This window comes from Grampus griseus (genome assembly GCF_964374135.1).
Source record: "Grampus griseus genome assembly, chromosome: 8".
In the NCBI taxonomy this organism is placed as follows: Eukaryota; Metazoa; Chordata; class Mammalia; order Artiodactyla; family Delphinidae; genus Grampus; species Grampus griseus.
The window spans coordinates 30,841,195-30,856,398 of record NC_139002.1 but is presented as its reverse complement, the minus strand read 5'-3'; positions in this window follow the sequence as shown (position 1 = coordinate 30,856,398).

The window sequence follows — 15,204 nt, the reverse complement described above, 5'->3', positions numbered from 1 at the left end:
TCTGGGGTTTTATCTTGTTCCTTCATTTGGAACATGTTCCTCTGTCACCTCATTTTGTCTAATTTGCTATTTTTATTTCTGTGTCTTTGGTAGGTTGGTTACATTTCCTGCCCTTGGAGAAGTGGCCTTTTGTATGAGACATCCTGTGCATCCCAACAGTGTACTACTCTCTGGTCACCAGAGCTGTATGCTCTAGTGGTGCCCCCTATGAAAGCTGTGTGAGTCCTTCTGTTGTAGTGGGCTGACTACTATGGGAAGTCTGGTAGGCATGGCTGGCCACTGGTCTGTGGAAGCTGTTGGCTGGTGGTGAGTGGGGTCAGGTCATGAGGCACTGGCTGTGGAACCCTGGGGTTTCCAGTGCTAGTGATGGCCCACTGGTGGGCAGGGCTGGGTCTCTGGCTGCAGGGCCCTGGGAATCCTGGAATTGATGTCATACCTGATGGTGGGTGGGGGCTGGTTCTTTTTATGGCTGGCTGTGCGGTCGGGGGCATCCTGAACATGGCTTGTTTCTTTATCATCTTCATAGGGCATTTCATGGAGCAAAAGTTTTTAATTTTGATGAAGTTCTTAGATTTTTTTAATATCAGTAATATGTTATATTTTTCTTTTAGTGATTGCATTGTATTCAGTTGTAATGATATATAATAATTTACTTGATTGGTCCTTTATCTATGCATATTTAATTATTTTCAATAATTTACAACTAAAAACAGTGCCACAATGATTTTCTGGGGATACTCAACTTTGTGTATGTGTGCAAATATATCCTTAGGATAAATTCCTGGATGTGGTATTGACTGGATCATAAGGTGTGTGTATTTTAATTTCCCATCAACTACAATGCAACAGTTTACATCTTTACTAGCAGGGTGTGAGAATGCTTTTTATCCTATACTCTCATTAACATTATATGCTTCACATTAAAAATCAGACGAAAAACTTTGATGATCTGATAGGTAAAAAAAAGTATATATATATCAATGACTTTTTATCTTATTTCTTCAATTACAAGTGATATTGAGCATAGATTCATATGTAAGCCTTCCTTCTATTGTCCATGAACTGTTCCTGTCATTTGACAGTTTTTCTGTTGAGTTGGTAGTTATTTCTCAGTGAAGAGCTTTCAACATTAAAAAAGGAAACAGCCCCTTTCCATATGCAAATATATTTCCTGTTTTACCCTGTTTATAGTATTTTTGCCATGGAAAAATTTTAAATCTTTTTGGTCAAATTCTTCAGTTTTTCTACTGTGATTTCTGGATTTGTAACTTATGTAGAAAGGAAAAAATGTTTTAAAACATATGATGTAATCTATAACACCAGTTTAGGTGGAATAAACCTTTTATGGTCCAAGTGTTTTTTGAAGAATCTCAGGCCCTACTCAAGGCCACCTTGCATCTGCACTTTACCAAGACCCCTTGATGGTTCATATGCACTTTAACATTAGAGAAGCATTGGTGTAGGTTGTATATGTTTGCATTTTTCCCTTTATTAAACAGTGGTCAGACCCTGCAAAATAGATGAAAGAGCACATTTTCAGCTCAAAAAGTTTTCACTAGGTGGCGCATGGAGAATTTTAAATAATAGTTAAGATTAAAAGATTGTGAATTCAGCGAATTGTGAAAAGCAGACTTGACCTATTGGGACCATTCAGAGTGTTGAAAGAGGTTAAGACAGAAGTTAAGAGAGAGGTAATCCAGGTCTGTGCCTTGTTCTGTGATCTGGTTTTATTCTCTTCTGGTCATTGGTTTGAAAGTTCTCTCACTGGCTGAACCTGATGGTTTCTTCCTAATAACTCTACAGAGGTTTGTGGAATCTGACTGGTTGCTATCAACTTCCAGAAATGGGGTTTTTGACTTTCTGTGATGGAATCACCCTCCTTAGTAATGACCAATCCAAAACCCACCTAGCGCTGGCGGTTGGCTCATGCTGCCTGGACTACCCTGGACTGTCACAAACACTACCGTTGTATTTACTTTGTCCCCTCCTTTTCTCACTCAGAGCCTAAGGGGCAAAAATAGGGGAAGTGATTAGTGGCAGCCCTCCTCCAGCAAGAAGAATAAATCAGGAATTATCTCCGAGTCAGGCACTTCCCTTTCCCCTCATCAGCTAGTCACATAACACTATAGAGGGAAAATGCTGTCTTTGTCCTCAGACTATTTTTGTGAGCAAGTACCCTTTCAAAATATGTACAATTGATTTAATGAGGTCTTGATGAGTCAACAGATTCCTGAACATTCAGAGTTCAGGATGCTGGTCTTTTTTGGGGACAGATATTTCACAACTGCCTTTAATCACTCACTATAGTGTTCCAAACACTTAGGGCCAGCCAGGGGAGTTGCCTATTTTTTTTGGGAATTGAGTGCCTGCTTATCAGGAAGCCCAAGTGAATGTGAGGCTGGCTTCTGTTTAGTAAAAGTGTGGCACACAAATGGGGACTGTGGACAGAAGTGACTGCCAGCTTCCTTGATCCAAGTTCTGTAGTTGACTCTATAGAGACAGACCAAAGGACAGTCAAGGGATGTGGGCTCTCTACCTATCTTTCTTGGTTTTACTTTCTCTGCTCTCAGGCCTTCACCATTGTAGCCACAATGCTGTTAGGAGGACAAAAAAGGCAGGAGGTGTGGTGGTGGGGGCAGTGCAGACTGTAGTGATTTTCAGAGTGTGGTCTCCAGACCAGCTATAAGATCACCTACTGAATCCCAAAGTCTAAAGTGGGGCCCAACAATAGGTATTTTAACAAGCCCTCTAGGTAATTTTGATGCACACTATCATTTGAGAACCACTGTTTTAGAAAGTCCGTGCTACTAAAAGGAAGTCTATGGACCAGTGTCTTTGGGAGCTTCTTAGAAATGCAGACTCTCAGGTCCCACTCTCCTGAGATTCTAATGTAATTGGTCTGGGATAAAGGAGCCTAATTATCAGTAATTTTAAAAGCTTCTCAAATGATTCCAATTGTGAATTGTTATGGATTGAATGTTTGTGTCCCCTCCAAATTCATGTTGAAATCCTAATACCCAATGTTTGGAGGTGGGGCCTTTGGGAGGTAATCAGGGTTAGATTAAGTCATGAGGGTGGGAGCCTGATGGTGAAATCAGTGTCCTTATAAAAAGAAGAGTAGACAGGAGATCTCTCTCTCCTTGCATGCACATACCAAGAACAGGCCATGTGAGGACATAACCAGGAAGAGAGCCCTCACCAAGAACTCCACCGTGCTGGCACCCTGATCTTCCAGCCTCCAGAACTGTGAGAAATAAATGTTTGTTGTTTAGGCCACCCAATCTATGGTATTTTTTTATAGCAGCCAAACTGACTAAGGCATGCATCTGGGATTAAGAATTACTTCTCTAAGGAAGAAATTGTTAAGTGCATTTTATGTTTTCTGGGAGAAAATGCGGTCCCTTCCACACAGATATTAAAAGATGTAAATGATTTTCCTTTGCAGATTTACTGGAGCTCAGAAGAGCTCAGTTATTACACCTTTATCCAAAGAGAGGTAAGTTTCAGTTTCAGCAGTAGAAGATGGCCCAGAGGATATAGGCCAGGTGTTAAAAATGGCGTAACATCAGTCAATGAAACTTTCAGGTTCCCACAAGGGAATGAAACAAAGAACTAAGATCTAGCTACTACCAGTGAGGTGAAGGCCATGAAAAAACAAAATGAGGAATAAGAAAAAGAGGGCCTGGCAGCCTAGATCCAACTCCAAGCCAGCCCAGGATCATCAGCCCAGAGGCTGCAACCAAGGAGAAAGGTGGGCAGGTCTCACCATGAGAGGTGATGGGAGTCCACCTGGACTCTGCCCGAGGCCCGGCCAAGGTTAGCTGGTAGAGGTGCCCAGCTTGGGGAGAGGAGAAGGCAGTATTTGGGAATACTTCTCTTCTTTGGATGATGCAGGGCAGTGAGTTGGATTTTAATATTCCCCAAACCACCACTGGGATCCCAGGCTTGTGTCTTATGGAATAAATGCAGGGAAAATGAAGATCTAAACAAGATCATAAAAGTATGACTGCAAGATCATTTCTTTCAATCCAGTGCATATTCCTTGAGGCCTCCTAGGTATTAGACACTATAGTAAATATTAAAATTCCTAAGGCATGGTCCTTACATTTAAGAAGGGAGTCATTTAAGACTAAAACAACATCAACAACAACAAAACAGAAGTTGGAGAGGTGAAAAATGTTATACAGGAAAGTGCTGTAGTAAAAAGAACACAGAACCATTAGCCAGGGTAGCTGAATATGAATTCCATCTTTGTTAGCAACTCATGTGTATCTTAATTTTTTTCTGCATAAAATGGACTTATTACCACCAACATTTTCTTTCTTACCTCCCAGGGTCATCTTGAGAACCAAGTAAGATCATGGATGTGAAAATAATTAGTGAAATACAAAATTTAATCATCATTATTGTCATACTTTTCTTATGCAGTTCTGTACAAATAACTTGCAAACCAACATTTTTAGTTATTTTTGAATTACTGTAAAATAAGGGAGCCCCTTGTCAAGAGGCTGAAGAGTTGAGATGTTTGGGTTCCCCAGAGCCTCTTTCACAATTGCATTCAACAGGAGTGTTTTCATGGAAAGATGCAGGCACCATCAGGTCCAGCATAGCCTGGGTTACAGTGTTTGGTCACTTGGTGTGTTGTAGCATTGCTTAACAGGGAAGATACTGTGTTCTTTCCTTTTCCTTTACACACATTGAGAAAATAAACCACAGCAATCATGAAATCAGAACTTTGGTGAAACATATTGCAGAAGAACCAGGAAACATGTTGCAATGGAGCCTGCTGGGTGCTGCTGCTGGTTGTGAGGTGAACAGGAGAATCAGGTTCTTATAGGTAAATAGAAAATGTGTACAAGGGAGTAATGTTTTGCTTTGTTTTGAGTGGTGGTCAGTACAGGACATAAGAGTGTTAGAACATTCATTTCTATGAGAACATTGAAAATGTGACTATATGAGACAGGATCTGGGTTCTGACATTTATCATGTGACCTTGGGCAAGAAAAATAATCTCTCTAAATCCCATTTCTTCATTTATAAAATGCAACAATACCCACCCTTATAGGATTGTTATGAGGATAAAAGAGATACCATAAAGTAATTATCATTATTGTGTTTAATAAATGGTCAATATCACTATGATTATTTAGAGAGTCCTTATAGAAATAGCTGCAGATAAACTATCTTTAACAGTGAAGACAAGGGCTTAAAAATGGAGCATTCTTTTTCCACTTGAAAAAGTCTTTATCTGCTTCAAACAGGGTAGGTCCTCCATTCTGATATCATGCTGTTCTTGCCACCAGGAGTCAGGTCTGAGAGCAGGATGTTTTCCTAATTTGAATGCAATAACTGAGGTGGAAAATGATCAAGTGAGGTTTTCTTAGAAATGTTGCCTCTAATTTTAAATTCTTGCATTGATTCTTTTTGTTGTTTCTTAAAACAGGTTCCATTCTTATAGAAAAAGAAAAAAATGTCAATGTTTATAATGCTTATTAAAATAAAATCACAATAGCCCACAAGGCCAGAAACTCAGCTTGCAGACCATTTGGCAATGAGGTGAGGCAGAGTCCTCCTACAAACACAGACAGTAGGTCTCTCCTCAAATGGCATGATGGAAGCTTTCTCATTTCGTAAATTTTTCCTCATTGATAAAAATGTGTGAGATATCTATAAAATATACATATAAAACTATGACATACATTGTTGATGTGAACATGAATGCATACCCAACAGGAAGAATGTGCCCACGTACATAAATAGAACTGCTGTGGGGATCAAAATGCCCAACACAATTTATCTTTAATCTGTCAGTGACTAGGGATCAGGTCTCAGTTTCTTCTTGTCTTTATCTGGGCCACTACCTAGGTGACCTAATCTGATCCTGTGTCTACACAGTAACCCCCAGATGGATCCCGCCATGCTCAGCCTTTCCTCCCAACTTCAGACCTGTGTATCCTACTGCTGACTAGACATCTTGATTTTCTCCTCAGAGTTGTTGCTTCCACAGACTTGGTCACCTCAGTGAATGGACACTCCATTCTTCCAGTTGTTCAGAAACAAAGTTGGGTTATACTTGACTCCTCTCTTCATATCACACCATTCATCCAATCAATTAGCAAATTCTGTGGTTCCCACCTTCAAAGTACATCCTCAGGTTTCTCACTGCTACCACCATCATCTGCTGTTGCAGATATACACCTCCTGTTTCTGCTCTTTTGCCCCTACAGTTTATCGTCCTCAGAGCAGCCAGTGATTCTTTTAAAATACAAATCGAATAATTATGTTGTTTCTCTTCTTAAATCTCTCTAGAATCTAAGGTCTTTATAAAGACCTGTATCGCTCTACACGATCTGTGTCCCTGCCATTTCTCCAGTTTCATCTCCTCCCTCCAACCCTGCCTCAATTCTCCCTGGGTCACCAGTGCCTCTTCACTTAGCTCTTCACCAGCTAAGCCTCAGAGCCTTTGCCTCGAACTGTTCCTCTTGGGGTGCTGTGTTCCCCAAGTTGGTTTGCTTGCTCACTTACTTCAGATATAGGTCTCAGGTCTTCACCAAGCTCACGTCTGCCACGCTCTCTATCCCCTTTCTCAAAGTATTAAGTCACGTGTCAACCGGAAAACAGAAATCACTCCGAGTGTTTTAAACAGGAGGGATTTAATGCAGGAAATTAGTTCTGTGAGTGAGGGCTGAGAAGCCAGAGGAGATAAAGAAACAATCCAGGAGTTAGAAACAGTAGGAAATCGCTAGTCCCCGTCCTCTCATGGAGGTGGGAGAAAGCCACCCATATCACCTGGCGGAGGCAGGCAACACAGTGGTTGTGGCAGAGCTGGAGCAATGGGGAGACAGCCACCACTACCGATGCTGGCTTCTCCCTTCTCCTGCCCTCTGGGCTCTCAGTACCTCTCATTGGATGAACTCACTGAGGCCTGTGCTGAGCCTGCAGCGGGCAGCACCCACCATCTTGCTCTGAGCAGAGGAACCAACTACAAGGCAAACAGGCCCAGCACCGGCACAATCTGCTCTCTGCTTTTCCTCAGAGCATTTATCATCCTTGAAATATGTACACTTTTTTGTTTATTTGTAGTTTCTCTACTTTGACTGGAATATGGTGTCCCTGAAGGCAGGGGCTTTGCTGTTTTGTTCACTGTTATACCCCCAGCTCCTAAAACAGTGCCTGGCACATAGTAGGCAGTGAATAAATATTTGATGAATGAGAGAATATGTCTCAACAGACAGTGCACCTGACTTATAGCAGGCATTAAACACATATTGAATAATTGAGACTGATTAACAATTATAATACCAAGGTAACTATTATGTGAAAAATAACAATGTGCCAAGCTACATGAAATCCATCTTAACAGATTTTATAATGCAAGACTCCTGAGAAGAACACATTCATATGAAGAACCTTATAATTTATGATGCATTTTCATATGTGGTTCCTTCGAATTCCTAGTATCATATTTCCTGAAGCTTTTAGACTCATTTAGTTTCCATTTCATCTTCATGAATTTGTCATTTGAAATACTTCCTATTTGATTCTTTTTGCTTCTAAGTTTTAAAAATAGTTCAGGAAACCTGAAATTCTAAATTCAGTGTATCAAAACAATAAAACAAACTTTGAAGATAAATGCTTCTATTTGTTGCTGGTAAAATTGAGCACTGTAATTTATTAAAAAATGGAAAAAAATCATTAATTTGTCAAATCTCAGGATTAAAACCAAATTTGGCCTTATTGTCAATTAAGCAATAAATACTGCATGAAACTATAAATAGTAGTCAGACAGAAACACTTCTCTGTTCTGGAAACTTATCACTGTAAAGAGGTCTTAAATTCATTGTTGACTGTCTTGTTTGTATTTGTTTGATGTTCCTGGAGATCAAATTCTAAATCTAAGTGATTCAAAGTGGATTTTTATTTTCATGTGGAAACTTCGGATAGATTAGTATTGGATAGTGATAAAGACCCCAAATTTATGATATTATGACAATTTAAGTATGTTGAAGATATTTCTTAGGTGCTGATCTTCATTTTTAAGATTCTCTATATGTGAAGACAAACAAGGGACTGAATTTCAAGCCCAAAGATATGTCATGTGTTCACGGGATTTCCCTGGTGGTCCAGTGGCTAAGAATCTGCCTTCCAATGCAGGGGACATGGGTTTGATCCCTGGTTGGGGAACTAAGATGCCACATGCTGCGGGGCAATTAAGCCTGCATGCCACACCTAGAGAGCCCATGAGCTGCAACTACTGAGCCCACATGCTCTGAAGCCCATGTGCCACAGTGAAGACCCAGCACAGCCTAAATAAATAAATAAATAAATAAATAAATAAATAAATAAATATATATATATATATATATATATGTCATGTGTTCAAAATAACTGCAAGACCAAAACCCAAAACAACAATAAATCATCCTGTTTTCCTCTGGGACAAATGATTAATTCAGTTGAGAGTCTTAGGAGAGTCCATCCATGGTAAATAATAGAAAGGTTATGATGAGTTTCTCTCTTTGTCCCGAGGCAAGAGGAATTCAATACATTCTCTGTGTGTGAATTTATTTGTTCCATCTCAGCTGCTCATATCTCCAAAATGAATAATATTTGTTGACATAGTCTTGTTCATGCTTGTTTTTAAAGCTGTTTCTTTCTTTCAGGACCTGATCACAGGTCCTTGAGAAAATAAAGTTTGCTGTTCCAGTTAATTTGTTCCCAGTATGTGTGTGGTACAGCAGGCTTCTAGTTTTTCCAACTGTTTGTACTTTTGGATAAACTGTTTAACTTACCTAATTACAGTAATGATGGCTCACACTTATCTGACACTATGCCTTAAGTGCTGATTCTATGAGCCGTATGTGACCAGTTGTTCAGTGTCTGGGTTTCTTACCAGCCTCCTTTCACAAATGGAGAAACCAAGGCACAGAGAGGTCAGTAATTTGCCCAAGGTCCCACAGCTGTTAAATGGAGGAAGTGGCCGCAAGCCTAAGCAGTCTGGCTCCCGAGCCCATACTCATCCCAGCCTCCAGGCTAGCAAAGGGAAACTAAAACGTCTTCTTTATGAAGCAAGGTCAAAGTGTATTTTGGTACTCTTCTCTGGGAGAAAAAATAAGCTGCTTTTCCAAGAAAAGGGAGGCCCTGATGGCATGTTCAAGAGACAGTAAACAAAGTTACAACTTAACTGCTTTATGTTTAAAAAGAAAAATAAATAAGGAGGAACTTGGGTTCTTCATAGAGGGCAAAGCACGGAGGAGGTCAGACAGGGGAGACCGAGGGTGGAGTCCAGGGCAGAAGTGACTGGAGAGATGTCTGAGTGTTGGGTTGGCTAAAGGACATTAAGAATAAGAACACTTTCCCCCAACTGCTTGGTGGAGGGCCTTAGAAAACTCCATAGGGTTTTTGAAGTCAAGTTCATTTAAATATCAAAGGATGAGTGATATCACCTGACCTATGGGTTATACTTATAAATCTTTAACATTGCTCTAATAGTCAACACAGGTTCCTTGGAAAACTGTTTTTAGATATTCCACTGGGTTGAAAATAGGATTATTCTTATAGTTGTATCAAATTTTTTCTTGAAAATCAAGGAGACAGTAACTGCCCATAAGCAAATCTGAGTGCAATTTCAGATGCTCTCCAAATATCACAGGTATTTATGCCACAGACTGAGAATAGATGTCAGGAAACAAAACAAGACTGATCAACATTTGAAAATCTACTTCATGTTAAGTACTAACTTGCACTACTTTTTCTAATAAGCAATGTTGAAGTAGAATTAATGTACAATAAAATTCACTAATTTTAGGTGTACAGTCTTAAAAAATATATATTCAGTAGTGTCACCACCACCATAATCATGATATTGAACATTTCCATCACACATGTTCCTTTGTAGTCAGTCCCTTCCTCCACTTCAGGCCCCTGGCAACCAGCCATCTGTTTTCTATCATTATAGTTTTGCCTTTATAATTTTTCATATAAATGAAATCATATGATATGTGGTCTTTTGTGTCTGTCTTCTTTCATTTAACATAATGCTTTTGAGATGCATGCATATTGTTGCATGTATTATTCATTTGTTACTTTTTATTGCTGAGTAGTTGTCCATGGGATGTACCACAGTTTCTCCATTCACTAATTCATAGACATTTGGGTTGTTTCCAGGTTTTATATATCATAAATAAAGCTATCATGAACATTTATGTGCAACCAGTTATGTGACTATGTTTTCATTTTTCTTGGATAAACGTTTAGGAGTGAGGTCATTGGGTCACATGACATGTATATGTTTAATTTCATAAGAAACAGCCAGACTATTTTCCCAAATGCCTGCATCATTTTTCATTCTCACCAATGCTCTAAGAGAGTTCCAGTTACTCTACTACATCTTGTCAACATTTGGTATTTTCAGTCTTTTAAATTTTAAACGTTCTGGTGGGTATGTAGTAGTATCCCATTGTGGTTTTAATTAGAATTTTCCTAATGGTTAAGATGTTGAATATCGTTTCATGTGTTTGTTTGCCACTCATATAGCAAATATTTTAGCCATTTAAAAAACTGAGCTGTTTGTCTTCTTATTTTCAAGTTAGAAGCATTCTTTATATATTCAGGATAGAAGTACTTTATCACATTTATATTTTTTGAAAATATTTACTCCCAAAGTGTGGCTTTTCCTTCTTTTTTGAAAAGCAAGGTTTTTGTGTGTGTGTGTGTGGTACGCGGGCCTCTCACTGTTGTGGCTTCTCCCGTTGCGGAGCACAGGCTCCAGTCGCGCAGGCTCAGCGGCCATGGCTCACGGGTAGAACCGCTCCACGGCATGTGGGATATTCCCGGACTGGGGCACGAACCCGTGTCCCCTGCATCGGCAGGCGGACTCTCAACCACTGCACCACCAGGAAAGCCCTGAAAAGCAAGGCTTTTAAATGTTGATGAAGTTTAATTCATCAATTTTTTCTTTTATGGTTCACACTTTTTATGTCCTATCTAAAAATCTTTGCTTGATCCAAGATCACATTTAAAAAAATATTTTCTTCTAGAAGTTTTATAGTTTTAATTCTTCTATTTAGAGGTCTATGACTCATTTTTAGTTAGTTTTTGTGAACAGTGTGAGTTAAGAATTGAAATTTCCTTTTTTTTAACATGTTTGTATATTTGATTATTCCAGCAGTATTTTTTTTTGAAAGATGCACCTACTATCTCCTACATGCTATGTATTAAGCTGCACTTCTTAAAATTTACTTTCTGCTTCAAAGATGAAATCACTCTTTTCTATATCCCTTTCTTTTTCTGTTTTTCATGTGACTCACTTTATTATGGTATTCACTTTTTTTTTTTTAACATCTTTATTGGAGTATAACTGCTTTACAATGGTGTGTTAGTTTCTGCTTTATAACAAATTGAATCAGCTATACATATACATATATCCCCATATCTCTTCCCTCTCGTGTCTCCCTCCCTCCCACCCTCCCTATCCCACCCTTCTAGGTGGTCACAAAGCACCGAGCCGATCTCCCTGTGCTATGAGGCTGCTTCCCACTAGCTATCAGTTTTTTTTTTTTTTCCCAGCTTACGCTTCCCCTTCCCTGCGTCCTCAAGTCCATTCTCTAAATCTGTGTCTTTATTGCTGTCTTGTGCCTAAGTTCTTCAGAACCATTTTTTTTCTTTAGATTCCATATATATGTGTTAGCATATGGTATTTGTTTTTCTCTTTCTGACTTACTTCACTCTGTATGACAGACTCTAGGTCCATCCACCTCACAACAACTAGTTCAATTTCATTTCTTTTTATGGCTGAGTAATATTCCATTGTATACATGTGCCACATCTTCTTTATCCATTCATCTGTCGATGGACACTTAGGTTGCTTCCATGTCCTAGCTATTGTAAATAGTACTGCAATGAACATTATGCTACATGTCTTTTTTGAATTATGGTCTTCTCAGGGTATATGCCCAGTAATGGGATTGCTGGGTTGAATGGTAGTTCTATTTTTAGTTTTTTAAGGAACCTCCATACTGTTCTCCATAGTGGCTGTATCAATTTAAATTTCCAGAAACAGTGTAAGAGGGTTCCTTTTTCTTCACACCCTCTTCAGACTTTATTGTTTGAAGATTTTTTGATGATGGCCGTTCTGACCAGTATGAGGTGATATCACATTGTAGTTTTGATTTGCATTTCTCTAATGATTAATGATGTTGAGCATCCTTTCATGTGTTCATTGGCAATCTGTATATCTTCTTTGGAGAAATGTCTATTTAGGTCTTCTGCCCATTTTTGGATTGGGTTGTTTGTTTTTCTGATATTGAACTGTATGAGCTGCTTGTATATTTTGGAGTTTAATCCTTTGTCAGTTGCTTCACTTGAAAATATTTTCTCCCATTCTAAGGGTTGTCTTTTCATCTTATTTATGGTTTCCTTTGCTGTGCAAAACCTTTTAAGTTTCATTAGGTCCCATTTGTCTGCTTTTGTTCTTATTTCCATTTGTCTAGGAGGTGGGTCAAAAAGGATCTTGCTGTGATTTATGTCATAGAGCTTTCTGCCTATGTTTTCCTCTAAGAGTTAGACAGTGTCTGGCCTTACGTTTAGGTCTTTAATCCATTTTCAGTTTATTTTTGTGTGTGGTGTTAGGGAGTGTTCTAATTTCATTCTTTTACATGTAGCTGTCCAGGTTTCCCAACACCACTTATTGAAGAGGCTGTCTTTTCTCTGTTGTATTTTCTGGCCTCCTTTATCAAAAATAAGGTGACCATATGTACATGGGTTTATCTCTGGGCTGTCTATCCTGTTCCATTGATCTATATTTCTGTTTTTGTGCCAGTACCATACTGTCTTGATTACTGTAGCTCTGTAGTATAGTCTAAAGTCAGGGAGCCTAATTCCTCCAGCTCTGTTTATCTTTCTCAAGATTGCTTTTGCTATTCGGGTTCTTTTGTGTTTCCATGCAAATTGTGAAGTTTTTTGTTCTAGTTCTGTGAAAAATGCCATTGGTAGTTTGATAGGGATTGCATTGAATCTGTAGATTGCTTTTGGTAGTATAATCATTTTCACAATATTGATTCTTCCAATCAACGAACATGATGTATCTCTCCATCTGTTTTCTTTCATCAGTGTCTTATAGTTTTCTGCATAAAGGTCTTTTTTCCCCTTAGGTAGGTTTACTCCTAGGTATTTTATTCTTTTTGTTGCAATGGTAAATGGGAGTGTTTCCTTCATTTCACTTTCCGATTTTTCATCCTTAGTGTATAGGAATGCCAGAGATTACTGTGCATTAATTTTGTATCCAGCTACTTTACCAAATTCATTGATTAGCTCTAGTAGTTTACTGGTAACATCTGTAGGATTCTCTATGTATATTATCATGTCATCTGCAAACAGTGACAGTTTTATGTCTTCATTTCCAATTTGTGTTCCTTTTATTTCTTTTTCTTCTCTGATTGCTGTGGCTAAAACTTCCAAAACAATGTTGAATAATAGTGGTGAGAGTGGGCAACCTTGTCTTTTTCCTGATCTTAGTGGAAATGGTTTCAGCTTTTCACAATTGAGGAGGATGTTGGCTGTGGGTTTGTCATATACGGCCTTTATTATGTTGAGGTCAGTTACCTCTATGCCTACTTACTGGAGGGTTTTATCATAATTGGGTGTTGAATTTTGTTAAAAAGTTTTGTCTACATCTATTGAGATGATCATATGGTTTTTATTCTTCAATTGTTTATATGGTGTATCACATTGATTTGCATATATTGAAGAATCCTTGCATTCCTGGGCTAAACCCCACTTGATCATGGTGTATGATCCTTTTAATGTGCTCTTGGATTCTGTTTGCAAGTATTTTGTTGAGAATTTTTGCATCTATGTTCATCAGTGATATTGGCCTGTAGTTTTCTTTCCTTGTGACATCTTTGTCTAATTTTGGTATCAGGGTGATGGTGGCCTCATAGAATGAGCTTGAGAGTGCTGCTCCTCTGCTACTTAGAAGAGTTAGAGAAGGATAGGTGTCAGCTCTTCTGTAAATGTTTGATAGGATTCACCTATGAAGGCATCTGGTCCTGGGCTTTTGTTTGTTGGAAGATTTTTAATCACAGTCTCAATTTCAGTGTCTGTGATTTGTCTGTTCATATGTTCTATTTCTTCCTGGTTCAGTCTCAGATGGTTGTGCTTTTCTAAGAATTTGTCCATTTCTTCCAGGTTGTCCATTTTATTGGCATAGAGTTGCTTGTAGTAATCTCTCATGATCTTTTGTATTTCTGCAGTGTCAGTTGTTACTCCTCCTTTCTCATTTCTAATTCTATTGATTTGAGTCTTCTCCCTTTTTTTCTAGATGAGTCTGGTTTATCAATTTTTTTTATCTTCTCAAAGAACCAACTTTTAGTTTTATTGATCTTTGTTAACGTTTCCTTCATTTCTTTTTCATTTATTTCTGACTGATATTTATGATTTCTTTTCTTCTGCTAACTTTGGGGTATTTTTGTTCTTCTTTCTCTAATTGCTTTAGTTGTAAAGTTAGGTTGTTCATTTGAGATGTTTCTTGTATCTTAAGGTAGGATTGTATTGCTATAAACTTCCCTCTTAGAACTGCTTTTGCTGCATCCCATAGGTTTTTGGGTTGTGTTTTCACTGTCATTTGTTTCTAGGTATTTTTTGATTTCCTCTTTGATTTCTTCAATGATCTCTTGGTTATTAAGTAGTGTACTGTTTAACCTCCATGTGTTTGTATGTTTTACAGATTTTTTCCTGTAATGTATATCTAACCTCATAGCGTTGTGGTCAGAAAAGATACTTGATATGATTTCAATTTTCTGAAATTTACCAAGGCTTGATTTTTGACCCAAGATATGATTTATCCTGGAGAATGTTCCATGAGCACTTGAGAAGAAAGTATATTCTTTTATTTTTGGGTGGAATATTCTATAAATATCAAGTAAATCTATCTTGTTTAATGTATCATTTAAAGCTTGTGTTTCCTTGTTTATTTCATTTTGGTTGATGTGTCCATTGGTGAAAACTGAGTGTTGAAATCCTCTACTATTTATTACTGTCAATTTCCCCTTTGAAGGCTGTTAGCATTTACCTTATGCATTGAGTTGCTCCTATACTGGATGCATAAATATTTACAATTGTTATATCTTCTTCTTGGATTGATCCCTTGATCATTATGTAGTGTCCTTTTTCTCTGTAATAGACTTTGTTTTAATGTCTATTTTG